Genomic DNA, 15,058 nt, shown 5'->3' with positions numbered 1-15,058 from the left:
CAGTGCTGCGCGCAGGCCGGTCCCGCAGGGGGCAGGGAAGGGGGCCGGACGGGCGGAGCGAGAGGTGAGGCGGTGTCGGAGCGCGGCGTGAGTGTGAGTGAGTGTGTGTGTGAGTGTGTGTGTATTTGTGTGTGTGTGTGCGCGCGCGCCGGGCGGGGGGCGAGGGCAGTCGAGACGCGGAGGTGGCCCTTCCTTGGCTACTTGGCTGACTCTGCAGCGCCCCGACCCCTCTTCAGCCCCCCGCCTTCAGGCTGCCTTCTTAAACTCCGTGGCTTGTGCTTTCATTTTATTTCAGACCACGTAGGGGGCTGACTGGAAGGGATGAAACAATTCAGGTTTTCTAGGGAGATTGAGCAAGAACCTTAGTGGGGGGTGGAAGTAGGGTGGTGATCGAGACTCTGCCAGAAAACAAAACAAAACAAAAAAAATCAGTTTCTAAGGACGTCGGGGGTTAGGTTCGAGCCCGTGGCTGCTCTGTTTTGTTTTGCTTTCTTGGTATATAATCCTACAGATAAAAGGGTAATATAAATATTTGAGAAGATTGAGAAATTGCTGAAGAGTAGTAAGGGCAGAAAAAAAAAAAAAAAAAGCCAGTCGGAAGAAGCTGGTTATATAATGCGCGATGTGGCTAACAAGAAAGGCAAGCTATTTTTATTTTGTTTACCGTATGCTGTGCAGTAGGGACTCCTCCAAACTGGTTCTGTCCCCGAAGAGATTCTTAGCTTCCCTCTGAGATCCACGGGATACAATTAGCTAAATTAGAAGACCCTATTACACCCACAGAATAAAAACTAATGCCTTACAGTGGCTTTCTCCCTGCACATCCTGTCGTGCATGCATGGGAATGTGTGTATGCAAATAAGTTCTCCTTTGGCAATCTAGTAGTCACATCTCAATGACATTTGTGTTTTATAATGCAGGCGGTTTTTAATATTTAAACATCGTTATATATTGCACACAGCAGTGGGTAGTTACTTGGTTATTTTTAGGCACAGCTAGTTACTTTTTCAACAGTGTTAGCTAAGACATTTCTGTTTGGGTGTTTTAGGAGGCTGCAGTTCCTAGAAGCCCCCGTTAAGCCCACCCTTCGGTTTATTTGGTGGGTAAAGGTAGTTTGATACTCGAGCTTTTTTTGGAATGAAGCTTATGCCTGAGGAAACCACCAGAGAGAAGAGAAAATCCTGCACAGGAACTCTTGGAAAGGGATTGCACCATAACGGCTAGCGCTGTGCCATTTAATCTCCTCTGATTGCCCTCTCACTGTGCATGCATCAGTCAATATTTTAGCAGCTCCGCAAATAAATGGACTTGAATGCCATCTTCTACATAAAGCAGAGGTTGAAGGGCTCCCCTGAACCTCCTGGCTGCCTGTCAGTGGTGTAGGTTTTCGGTGCACTTACTCCAGCCCTGATCGCTCATGTAATTAGATCAGGCTGCCATGGCAACAGACAGTGTTCCTCGTCCATTCAGGTGGGTTTGTCTTGTGCCTGAACTACTCCAAGTGTTTTGTGCACAGCATTTATGCTGCCCAAGCCAGACGAGAGACTCCACTATTTCAATTGCATCTTCTTTCAGTCATTTGGATGGGAGACACTGAATGAAGCTTCTAGTTACTCAACTTTTGTAAAGGAGACCAACAAGCTGTTCTTCCTAGGTGCAGTATGTAAATGCATCTCCCCAGACAGTGAAAGGAGCCTGACAATCCTGCTGGTGTTTATTGTGAACAGATCAACAAGTATTTGGTACTTGTTAGAAACCTTTCAGAGCTTACTAAAGCAACATTTCTTTTGCAGTCTGGTGCCTTTGGCCTTGCAGGCACTTAACCCTTTCAAGTGTGAAGAGCGTTCATCCTTTGGAACCTACATTGCCCATAGCGATGGCTGGATTTCTAAAGGGTTTAACTCAGGGGAATAACTTATTCGGAAAATATATTCCCATTGTCACATTTTAAAACTTGACAGCCATCATAACAAAAACTGGTACTGACAGTAGGCAGACATTCTGAATGTATTCATTCTTAATTTGGATCTTTGGCTGTGATTTGAATGATCTTTGATAGTAAGTTAAAAGGATTTTTTTTTTCCTTAGCCAAGCGAGAAACGATAGAGGCCTATAGCTAGAGGACTGATAATGAATGCATGGTGCTTTTGCACAATAAACGTATACTTTATTTTAGGATGTAATTTAGTGAGCAGTTAGCAGTATTCTAGTCTTTGCATTAGGGCACGACTGATGAAGCTGCCTAAGCAAAGAGAAATAATATTATGGTAAAAAGGAAAAAAGGAAAAGTTGCTTTAGTTGCTGAAGCCCTGTGCTGCTCAGGGAATCCAACTAAGTGGGTTGGGGGAGTATTTTAATAACCCTGGTATTTGAAAGAAAAGATAATTGAGAATATGTCTTGATTTAGTTGTGACTGCCAGTCAGTTTACAATTTTATGGCCAACATAGCTAAACTGGTAAATTTTTTTCCCCCAGGGCTAGGATTGAGAGAGCTACTCAACTCTATTCACAGGGGGGTTTATGAGTTTTTACTGTTTTGTGAGTTTGTGTGGTTGGTAAATTCATTGTGGCCTGGTTAGATGAAGCATTGCTGTAGTTAAAATGAGCTATTATTTCTTCTAGCTGCTTTTATAAGGTGGTAAATAGATGGGAAGCAAGGATGTCAATATTACACAATGCCTTGGAGGTCCTGAATTCTATTTTGCAACAGATCGAAAAATGCTTTACTTGCAGTAAAGTGTGAACATATATTTTTCAGCGCACAAATAAATTCATGTGAAAATAAGTATAAAAAATGTACTTGGTGGGAACCGCCAAAGGCAATATTTTTCCTTGTGGATTACGTTTTAAGAGGGTTTGGTAAACAGCAGTGACACTTTGTCAAAAATGTTGCAACTAGACTTCAGGACTTCTGCATTGTCTTTTACACTTAGAGGAAGATTAAACAAAAACTCTTTAGCCGTAAGATTACATGTCAAATGCCTGTAAGTTTCAACATACCTAAGTCAGTTGCCTAGGAGTCCTGGGAAAGGCCAGTGCTGAGATTATTGAAATATTAGTAAACATCACTATGACTCCTGTTTTTGTTGTCATTATAGAGTCCAAGGACTCACATTTCTTTTGAATAATGTTGTGCCTTTATTGTTTTTCATTCTGAAATGTCAAGTGGATTTTACTTTTTTGCACATACCTTGAGTGACAGTTTCTGATGACTAACACTGTAACATTCATTTTGTTTCCTATTAAAAGTTAAGCAATAAACATATTTTACTAAAATTCTGAAACTCACGTAAGTAGGTAAATGTGGGAGTGAATGTTAATTCTTTAAACTGTGATTATCTAAAATAACACATAGATTAGCATCTGAAGAGCTTAAATACTTGCATTGGTAAAGTGACATAGTGCAGTAAGACAGGCTATTATTTTTAAGGGAGAGACAGATTATTTGAGTTTCCTTGCTCTGTATTTTCAGAGCAATTCAATAGTTTGAATGATTAGTTTCTGTGAGAGATTTAGATCTGTGACGCTTAATTGATTCAAATAACAGATTTAGTTCCGGTCATACTTCCAAGGTTATCAGAAGCAGGCCCTCCTCCTTATTTTGTTAAAAGCACCGACAGCAAAAAATTTTAGAAATGGTAATAGAAATAATAATTTCTGTTTTAGGACCTTACATGTAGCACTTCTTTTTCTAAGATAGGAATTTTTAGTCATCAATTATGTTCACATTTTATTTTCATGTAATTTAGTTTAATAAAATAAATTTACTCATTCAAAAAATTTTTAAGAAGTGATATACAGTGTCAGTTTTACAGATTTTTTTAAATGTTGGCTGAAAGAGCTATAATTAGACTGAGATTTTAAAAAATATATAAATGCTTAAAATTACAGAAGTAATAAAAAGAATGGTTTTAGACAAATCTTTACTTGTGGAAACAGTTTTTTATTTTTCTCTTTTATAGTTATATTTATGGATATTTGTCTTTATCAGTGTAGTAATATATTTTATAACGCTCATAATTTGAACTTTCAGGCTAATGTACTATAAATATTTGTATTACGCATTACTACCATCCCAAATGTACCAAAACACGTTTAGAAGAAACAATTATGGACAAAAAAGCAACAAGCATTATACTTTGTTTGACATATTTCACGTTAGCAGAAATGTTTCATTGATTTTTCTGTAACTTTGAATGCATCCCATTTGTGGAGTAATGAAAATGTAATGATAATTGCCACAATGTAAGCAAAAATTGTATCCTACCTGAAAATTACTTTTCAAAAAATTCATGGTAGTGTACTCAGAATTTGAGACTTCATAAGGCAGAGGTTTCCCCAATTGTGGTGTTTTGATTTGGGCTAAGAGGAACTCTTTTTTTTTTTTTTTTCCATTTAGATGCCCTTTAACATGACAAGTTTTGAATGAGTTAGGTAACAAGTTTTTCGTGACAGTTATTGTAGCTGCTAACCTATAGCATCTATCTTTCTAACGTTCAAAGAAAATATATTTTTCTGTCACTGTGTATGGCAAACTTTATTTTCTTGTGCCCTTAATTTTGGCCCCCTCTCCCACATTATCTCCTGGTATTTACTGACTATTACATCAGTTTTGTTTAGGCCGTCTTTCTTGTTAATCTTCCACTATTAATAGTATTGTATTATGTTGCTCTGCTGGATTTTAAGAATATTGAGTATTCCATTTTTGGCATATATCATTGTATAAAATGTCCTATAGGTTATTTTCTTGTATATTAATTTTGTAAGTTTTTGCAGTAAATACATGCTGCCTTGCTCGTATTCTTGCCTTCTTCCCTCTGATGGAATACAAGTTATGTAAACTCTATTATCCTAACTAGTGCAGCAACACAAATACTTTTGAAATAAGAAAGCATACTCATGCAAGAGTAAATTAATCTTTTACGGCATTTACATCATGTTTGACCCTCCTCTGCACTTCAGCAAACTAGGAGGAGGTTGTAATTTGGACTCTATAAAACCTTATCTGCCAGGTGATATGTAAACAGGATTGTGTGCATACAAATTGTCATACAGGCAAACACTCTCCCAACTGGTGAGCTCATAAAAAACACTGCTTGCAAATTTATGGTACCTGCACCTCGTTTGAGAATCAAGTATTTTGATGTTTAATTTGAGATGAAATCAGGATCCTCCCTCCCTGCCCCCTCACCCTTAAAGAAGTACTAAGAGTAAGTAGAATTTTGTAAACTTCTACTTAACTTGGCCATTATTTATATTTGTAACTCAACAGGCTTCTTGGTGGAGGAACTGTGCCTTCTGAAGATTTGAAAGACATTATAATGTATAACAGCTTACCTTCCTTCTCTGTACACACAGATCACATGTGGGGAAACCAAGGACTGCAAGAATTAACTTCTTTTGCATATCAGTCCCAGGCAGGCAATCGATGCTTAAATAAATGCTTGGTGAATGGATTAGTTAGAAGTAAGAATATTTTGGCTACTGTTCATTACTTTGAAAAGTGCTGGAAAGAAGTAGAAGTTATTTTCCTTTCCAGCTGGGCTGTGCTCTTAAAAATAGTGAGTGTGTATGGATGAAACTAATCATGACTACCGAGATGTGTTGCCATGTACCCAAGGATAATTGGCTCACTTACCTGTTTACGGATTATTCACATTGGAGATCATATTCATAGCTCCAGAATAGTTTCTTTCTGACATCCAATATAAACCTGGGCCTCCTTCTTCCTACTGTTACCTGGCGTGAGCTTAGGAAACCCAAACTAAATTTAAAATCAGCCTAAGCAAATGTGCAGATCAGCTCCAGTAATCAAAGACTGAAAATCAGTCCAGCATTTACTAGTTTGGGGATTATTTTATAGTGACCCTGCTACAGATTTTTAAAAAAATTTTTTTCTGTTTAATGTGGATAATTGGGAATCACCAGTATTTAAGAATATAATTTTAATGGATAGGGCGAAAAAATACGTTAGCAGATCAAGTCTTCAACTTCTTCCATTTCTATGCATAGATTTTACCTCACAAAAACTACTACAAGCACCAAGCTCCCTGATGGAAAGGTATATGGAAGATTCATTCATTCATTCTTTCATTCATCCATTCACACATTCACTCTTTCATCATACAATGGATAATTTTTACTTAACCATGTGCAAGGAATTGTGGCAAAATGAAAATGAGATATACATTCAGTATTTAAATAATTTAAAGTTTAGTGGAAAGTTTAGTGAATATATATGCACACTTTGCACTTTTTTCTGCATTTTATCCTTTCTTCTATTCCACTGGACTGGTATGCTAATAGCTGTGCACTTTCATGATTGTCTTTCAAGTTGCATGTTGATAGATAATATATGCCACATTAAAATTAGGCTTTGGCTCAATTACTGTTCGATCCATGCCCATTTTCACCTGATACTCCTTGTAGTTACCAGCATGTGTTTATTAGATGATTGGCTAGAATCACTCGACAAAAGAATGACAGTGGCTGGCTCAAATGGGGAGACCATCCTCTTAATTTGATGGAAGAGATGACCTTTTTGTATGTTGGCCTCCCTCTGAGCCCTGTTGAACAAAACCAGACCTGCCTTTTGAGCTGGCTGGGTTCTGTGTAATTCTCATACAACACAATGCCAAATGTGATGTTCTTAAAATTTATATTTCGGTGCATAGACACTTAAGGTGGACTTATTTTTTAAAGCAGTTTATTCTGTTTTTCATTTTGGATTTCCTCTCCTGCACTCCCTGGACCATTGCAGGAGCATCGTGCATCAAGTCACCAGGGTGGTCCATTCAAGCTGCAGATTTATTTGTCATCCTTGTACAACAGTCTCCTCCTCCACTGCCACTACAGGGAAGTGCATCACATGTCAGGTGAGAGTTTTGCGATGCTCTCTGTTTTCCATCTGAGGATAAATTCCTGATCTGGAAAATTGCCTCCTAGCCATGCTCCCTTACTTTGTTGGCTGTTGAATATCGTTTTCTTTGCAAACTCTATTTGGGCATAGTGTGGGAAGTTGAGAAATTGCCAAGATTGTTTTTTAAAAGTTGAATTAAAGTATCTTATCTATTTGGTTTAATCTATATGGTTCATGAAGAAGTTCATTTGACTTTGTGATGATTGATAATTGCCAATTGGGGCTTGAACCTGATCATTTTAATTGTCACTTTTCCTTAATACAATTAAGAATGCTATGCTACCAGGTATCTTAAGTCACAGTTTTTACTTTTTAGATTACTGTTGTAGTATAATGTATGTGTAGCAAAACAGAGACCTGTTTGTTTAGGGGGAACCAGTATTTGTTGAATCTTGAATTTCTTTGTGTCTGTTTGGCTTTTACAACTTCCTGATTTTCCCACGTACAGTAAATTTTTCTGGCCTGGAGAGTCATGCAGACACAGGGTGTATGCAAGGGTGATGACTCATGGTTTGGTATTGAAGAAAGGGCCAAGAGGATATTGCCTAGAATTAAGTCAGGAGAGAAAAAGAGGTTTGCTAGAACTTGGGGCAGTAAGGGCTTGGGAACACAAGGGTTTGGGTATATGTTACCAAGGGAGATTGTGAAATAAAAAACGGGATCAATTTCTATTTGCCTTGGAAACGGACCTGCTTAAAACTGTGAAGACAGACTAGATTAGAGGTTCCCAAGCCTGGCTAGGCAACAGAATCACCTGGAGAGCTTAAAAAAATAGAATTTGGGGCTCCACCCTAGCCTTGCTGAATCAGAATGTTCCCTGTTGGAATCATTGATCTGTCTAGGCACTGATTCTCCACAGGTTTGGGAACCCCTGGGTCAGCCGGTCTTCCAGCAGCTCTTCCTAAGTAAAGGCATGGACTTAGTTGGTGAGAAGCTCATTCTACTTTTAGCAAATCTCCCATTTGAAAATTTGAATTTTCGAAACTCATTTTTCAAGAGGTGGATGGATATTTGCTTTATAAAATGTTCATTTAAACAATGACCACATTTCTTTGAAGAAAGAGCTGCCTCTTTACCTTAAGAGTCAATTTTTAAGTTACATATAAATTCTCTGGCGTCTTAGGTAAGAGCATGGAGCTCCGTAATCAACCCATCTGGACTTAAGATCTGGAGCTGCCACTGTGACCTTGAGTAGTCCTATGTCCTTTCAATGCCTTGGTTTATTCATGTATAAGATGGAGGTAATATTAGAACTTTCTTATAGGGCTGCTGTGAGGATGGAGTAAAATAGTAGATATACTGTGGGTAGAATAGTACCTGGTGTGTGATTTGTATCTTTTAACAGATGCTATCAAGTAACTTATCCCTCAACAGGTTGATTGTTATGGTCGTGTTTTATGATGGTTGCTCCTGAATTATACATAACTAGGAATATGTAAATATACCTGGACCTTGGTCTTTGGACCCACCCTGTAGACATCTACGGCTCCACAAAGCCAAGGAGCCTTTTATTTGTTTTTGGTTAATTTTAAATTCTGAATTTATCACAACTGTCTGACTGATGGGATACATGTGTGGTTTTTTTTTTTTTTTTTAGATTGTTGTCAGATGAACTGATGAATTGCATGCATAAATGGGGTTGTTTGTGGTCTGAGTAAAAATAAACAAAAACCTGAGTGACTGAAGTATTATGCCTCAGGAAAAATAGCCAAAAAAGTCCCAGTGGGTGACAAGGTGGAGGAGGGAGGAGTCATCACAAACACGATATTCTTGTAAAATGTGGAACTGGATTCCTTATATTTTATTGGCTATGGAGTAGAGAGGTGTTCTTTAAGTGGAACTGTAACCTAAAGTTCCATGCAAATTACCTCTTAAGATCTACAAGTGTCAGCTGAATGAAAAAGGTAGAGTGGGCCAGGCACAGTGGCTCACGCCACTTTGAGAGGCTGAGGTGGGTGAATCACTTGAGGTCAGGAGTTCGAGACCAGCCTGGCCAACATGGTGAAACCCTGTCTCTACTAAAAATATAAAAATTAGCCGGACATTGTGGCAGGTGCCTGTAATCCCAGCTACTTGGGACGCTGAGGCAGGAGAATCGCTTGAATTCAGGAGGCAGAGGTTGCAGTGAGCCCAGGTTGCGCCCCTGCCACTCCAGCCTGGGCGACAGAGTAAGACTCCATCTCAAAAAAAAAGAAAAGAAAAAGGTAGAGTATCTTACTGCTACTTTATCTCTTAGGGATGATACTCATTTTAACAGTCATGTGCTAGGCTGAAAATCCTCACATTTAGGTCTTTGGAGAAATAGTTTAATTGCAGGTGGGTTGAGTACATGTGCATTTTTTTTAACCTGTGGTGTTGAAAGGGAGCCATTTGTGATAACAGAACTATCTCAAGAATTTTATTGTGAAAAAACAGACAGCAAAAAGTCATATCTCTTGGTCAATATGGGCAGCTTATTGAGAAGAGACCTAGGTTTTTATAGTGTATTAGGAAGTTTAAGTGTCTTAAGAATACTAAAATACTGACAAAGTAGCGCAAAGTCACCTTGAATTTTAAGCAGCTGACATTTTCTATGGTTGCATTTAAAGAAAGCTTATAAGCATTATCTAAACATTTTGCATCAATAATGGCCTCATTATAGTCCTCACGATTGACGGCTCAACGTAGGCAGAAAAATAGTATCATTCACATTGTACTCTGGTATATTCATTCAGTTTTTTTTCTTAAACCTACATTATAGTTCTTTCTGATTCTAGTTATTTTATAAATATGATACAGCTATAGCAAGTTATGACCTAACTTGTTCACAGTCACTATTTATGTAAAGAAGTGATTCATTCATTTATTCATTGTGAATTTTTTTAAAACTACTGCATGGTGCTGTGGGAATGGAAGTGAATAAGAGCTACCGGAAGGTAGTTATTTTCTTCATGGTCAGGCAGGGGAAAGAAGAAACTCTCTGAAATAATGAATACAAATAGAATGGGGTTCTAACGGTGTTCTAACAGTGTAGGAATTCAGAAGAGTGACGCTGTGTAGGAGTGATCAGGAAAGACTTTGAGGAGGAGAGATCACTTAAGTTGAGCTCTGCCGGCTAGATTGCATTTCTGTGGGAAGAGATGGATGGAGCATGAGGAAGGCCATGTGTGTGTCTAGGACGTTAACAAGCCAGTGCACGGTATGTAACTGACCAGGACATTCTGGCTGAAGTCTAGGTGCTGGTGGACATCTGAGTTTCTGGATTCGAGCAGACAGTAGAGACTGTGGGAATAAAACCACTGAGACATCGAGTCTGAAGATAAATTTGGAGGAGTCCTTGACATAAAAGTGATCTTTGAAATTGGGCCTTGGATTCTTGGGCCTGGCAAAAAGTTTGACACACAGGAGGGGGATGACTGAATTCAGGGATGACGTCAGCTGGTGTAGAATGTGTAGAGAGAAGGTAAGAGGCAGCGGGGAGTAGCTTGAACATTGATGTGGCACGGCCTTTGTCTGCCTTCTTTTCCTGATCTGGGATGAAGGAGACTGGGTGGCTGGAGGAGTTGGGTGATATATGCATGGACCATAAGGACTCTTCTGCAGAAGCTCAGGCACCTTGGAAACTCAGTGCTGAACTACAGCTCAATGAAATCTTGTCAAAACCTTTCTTCCTTACAAAAATAGGAACTTGAGCTAATTTTAGCTAAATCTAATGTGTGTGTGTATAAAAATGAATGCTACGCTTGAAATTCAGCGTATGCGGTATTTCTTTAAACAAGTGATCCTTCTGTTTTCCTCTAAACAGTTTTATTAAGATTTTCAGTGAAGCCCTGTACATATTAACAAGAATTCCAGCATTTCTTTGATCTTTTCTACTGTTGATTTCTTCATCTCATGTGATATGCGTAAATCACAAAGTGCCATCTACTTGACTCTGTAGCAATTGTTCATTTGTGGCAATTCATTTACTGTACTCTGATAAACCACATTAATATGGGTGTGTTTGGTAACTTCAGAGGATTCCCTGGAGGCTTTCTGTGGCCTCTTTAAAACGTGAGATGTGTGTATTTGTGTGCGCGTGTGTATACTGTATATACCTAGTTACTAGACACAGCTGTTTGAACAATTTGGCTTCCCATTTATACTTTATAGAAAATAAAGAGATATAGAAGTGGTGAATCTTGGCTCTGGGGAGAAAGTTAGTCTAAGATTTCATGATGTGAAGTGAAAGAGAAGGCTGGAAATGATGTTACGATGTTCTTAGCAGTCTGTTTTAATGTAGTGAGAGAAAATTTGAGGATTAAGTGTTTTTTTTTTTTTGGTCCCGAGTTAGTTAGGATGGGCTCCCTGTATAGCCCAAAAGGGCTCAGAATAAAAGCAGTGACTTATTTAACTTTCACCAAAGACAAGAAGGTTAAGACAGGAACAAGAGGGATGGAGCAAACAACTCCAGGGGCAGATCGTTCTGTCTGCAATTGTTTAATGAGCATCTAATGTATGAGAGGCATTATGCCAACAAGGCCTTCTAGGGAATATGGAGATGATCAATAGTTCACATTTACTATTCTGCATATTAACTTATTGAATCCTCATTACAGTCCTTCGAGGCAGGCATCATTATTTTCTCCACTGCGCAGGTGAAGAAACTGTGGCACAGAGAGGGTGAATAATTTCCCCAAGGTTGCCCAGCTGTTAAGTGATAGAATCATGCTTGGGTTCCAGTCTACACTCTCAGCCCTGTTCCTTAAGTCCTGTCCTTAAGAAGCTTACAGTCGAGTGCATAAGGCAAGGCATGGCTTGGAGTAATATTTAAAGGGTCATGACACAGGTACAACACAGTCTAGGAAGTCAGGATCAACGAAGGGTCCTTCCTTGGAGCCTTCTCTTTTGATGCCTGCCTGTCTGTTCAGTCACATATGAGCTTTCTGATACAGGCTGTCCTATGCAGGCTTTGTGGTGTTTTCTTCCTTTCTTTCACTCTTACTCATATCTCCTTGAGATTCCTATGCACTTTCAATAATTATTCATAGAAGAAAATGATGACAGTGGCAATTTGCTTATCCATTTCAGGGGACTGGCTTAAGTTGGCTCCAAATGCTATTCAGCATCAAGAGTCTCAACGAGATGATGAACTTTTGACTCTTAAAAGAACTTCACTGGGTCATTGCTCAGCTTGCAAGACTTGGCAGATATGAACTGTTTATCTCTCCAGTGTGATAGGTGGTGGTGTGGCACCGAACGCAAGCTCTAAGAATAAAACGTGCAGCGAAAGGAGGTCACGCTTCAGTCAGGGTGGCCATAAGGAAGCTTAGAACTCCCATCCCCTCTGCCCCTGCCTCACCCCGTCTCATTTTCTCTCCTTCACTGGAACAGTGAATGAATCTGAGCTCATTCATGTCAAGATGATAGAGAAGAAAGATCACTTTTCTCTTAGCTGGCTTAGGGAAGGCCAGATTGTCTTTCTTACGCTGAGTAAAAAATTACTGAGGACTTTTGTGTTTTTTTTTTTTTTTGGTCTTCAAAGGCAACATCTCTTGCTTTTACAGACCCACGGAAATTGGGAAGAGGATGCAAGATTTACTATTCGTGCCCTAGCCTGGCAGCTTCAGCCTACATCACAGCTGTAATCATATGTGATGCATTTTTATTTACAGATTAGTAGGCTCTGAATCTGACATATGACTAACCGGGAAGCTCCTCCCTGTAACAGTTGTATGTCATCTGCTTCAGAGAACTAATTGCTTGGCAATTCCCCTTTGGTAATTCCCTCTTTATTTTCTGATGAGTTACTTAACAGCGATGGGCTTGTTGAGCAGAGCGTGGAGTTTAATGTGTGCTCCAGAAACTCCACTGTAGGCCTGGGGGATATGTTTTTCGAGTTCTGTTTAGCTTTACTGAAGGAACACTGAAACCATTATATGGCCTGTTAATATTTCACTCAATACCAGATTAAACACCGAGCAGCATGCAGTTTTCCAAAAGAAATCAAAACCAGGCTTCTTTTTAAAATGTGCCCCTGTGCATGAGAAAATTATCAAAAAGGAATTTAATATTTATAGAATGTTTAATGCTCTTTTGAAAATATGATTTAAAATGGAGTAGTCTTCCAGGACCCTACAGAGTGAGTATGGTGTGCTGTTGGACTGGTAGTTTGGAGGCTCAGTTTCTGTTGCCTGCCCTGCAACAGGGTGACTTGTGCTACTCACTCTGCCTTGCTGGGTCTCAGTTTTCCTGTCTCCAAAACACAAGGAGGTTGAAAGAAATGATCTCTCGGGCCTATTCTATCTCTGACATCGTACAGTTCCATGAATAGATTTTATTGTAATTCTTGCTCCCGGCTCCCCCAAGACCTTTGCATCTGTCAAACATCATTTGCTGTTGTTTGACTTTGTTAGATTTTGTATTTAATTAGAATTTATATTTTAGCTATTATTATGTCATTATTTATAGAGTAAGTCATAAGTGGTGCCTAAAATCATTTATCACCCCATCTATATTAGTTTCATACCTGAATACTTCTTCTGCTCCTTTTTACTGTTCTCGCTACCATGTCCCAAACAACATCCATTTCTGGAGGTGGAATGCAGTATAACTGGAAAGAATCTTTCAGCTGATTGTGGGATTATTTTTTGCAAGAGGCGTGCAGAAGCTCTGCTTTTCTAAGCAGTAGTATTAAGGGCCATATTCTGCTTTTAATTTGCAAGTAGAAATCCTTTTGATGTCATTTGTTTTTACCTGCAGGTGCAGGTTTCAGCCTCTAGGTAATTCCTTTTCTCTTCTGCATCAACTTTGCCAATTAGTGTGTGCAGCATTGCCCTGTCTTTTTGGTTAATTCATAAGCAGTTCATACAAATGCCTCTGGATTCATTGCGATTATTAATAGTTTCTTCAGGCAGCTAGTGCAAATAGAAAAGGTGACATTTGAGAGGGTTTGTTGTTTTAATTTATTTGTTTCGTAGACAGAGAGGAAGGGTGAAAATGAGGACTTTGAAGTCAGGGAGATTGAGGCTTGAATCCTTCTGGCTCTGGCTCCTGGCTTTGTGGTCCAGGTCACAGTTCTTAAATCTGTGATCCTCAATTTCCTCATCTGTTAAATGGGGATGATAATACCACGTAACTCACAGAATCACTGGAAAGATGTAATGTGCACTCACTCTCTAGATATTGCTTATGGTAGTATCTCACTAACTGATAAAAAACAAAGACACACGCACACACCACACACACACACACACACACACACACAGAAGGCATAGCATTTAAGACCTCAATAAAAAAAGCAAGAACAAAGGAAAGTGCTGCATTTGAGGTATAGTCCGGGTAGGAGGAGCTTCTCAGAGCAGCCAGTCTTAGTAGGCAGAGTTTGAATCTCAAAAGGACCTTTGAAATTTAGGAAGGACTAGGCACTCTCCGCTAACCTGGCAGTGGTGTTTTCTGCGGGTGGCTCTGCTCCACAGAAAAGGGTGTTCACTACACATGACTGATGAAAATACTATGTTTTAAAACATGTATTGCCCAAACCTTACAATAATAAAGGAAAGCCAATAAAAGCAAAAGTTCCCTTTGATTCCACCATTCCAGTCCATAAATCAAGTTCATTTTTATGTGTTGTTTTTCAGTTCTTGACAATGTAACATATATCTTTTTTTCAGTTTTGTGTTTCCCGTTTAGCGTAAATATTCTTAGTAACTTCAGCTATACAGTTCTCATTTGCGAGGATCACATAACATTCTATCAGGTTGTTTTATCTTGATTTTTAAGTTTCCTATCATTTTTGTACATTCGAGTTGTTTCTAATTGTTTACTGTTGTAACGCCGCAGTGAATATCTTTGCACACAAGTATTTACCGAGGATACACTCGCATCAGAAGGCTCATTACTAAGTTAGAGGAGTTTGCTCTGAATTGCTTTCTAAAAGGCTGTGCCAATTTACATTGTTACTAATGATATAAGAATGTCTCTACCTTCAATCTTAATAATTGTGGGACTTTTTTTTGTTTTTTGGCTAATTTAATAGGCTCTTTGGTTTTACAGCTTTTGTTCCTTTGATCCCTCTCAGAGATGGAACATTTCCATCTGTGTTTGTTTACTAATTGTTGTTTTTACAATTAGCAAATGAAAGTCTTGATGTTTTCTAATCTATATACATGAGCTCTTTAT

The 15,058-nt window shown here is 38.9% G+C and overlaps 1 protein-coding gene across 3 annotated transcripts in view; it reads left to right on the top strand.

Moving 5' to 3' along the window:
- Positions 1-15,058, top strand: part of ATXN1 (ataxin 1) — a 454,497-nt gene that overhangs the window by 1,376 nt on the left and 438,063 nt on the right. For 2 of the 3 annotated variants that reach the window (XR_001004121.1, XR_001004120.1), the window contains exon 2: positions 6,761-6,875. The gene's annotated coding sequence lies outside the window, so the exon portion shown is untranslated. Of the gene's footprint in view, positions 1-6,760; positions 6,876-9,978; positions 10,098-15,058 lie in introns of those variants that run through there. The other variant, XR_001004122.1, reaches the window with a different exon arrangement.

This window comes from Colobus angolensis, unplaced genomic scaffold (genome assembly GCF_000951035.1).
Source record: "Colobus angolensis palliatus isolate OR3802 unplaced genomic scaffold, Cang.pa_1.0 Scaffold6, whole genome shotgun sequence".
In the NCBI taxonomy this organism is placed as follows: domain Eukaryota; kingdom Metazoa; phylum Chordata; class Mammalia; order Primates; family Cercopithecidae; genus Colobus; species Colobus angolensis.
Note: the sequence above shows the minus strand (reverse complement) of the source record. Positions and strands in the feature narration are given on the sequence as shown.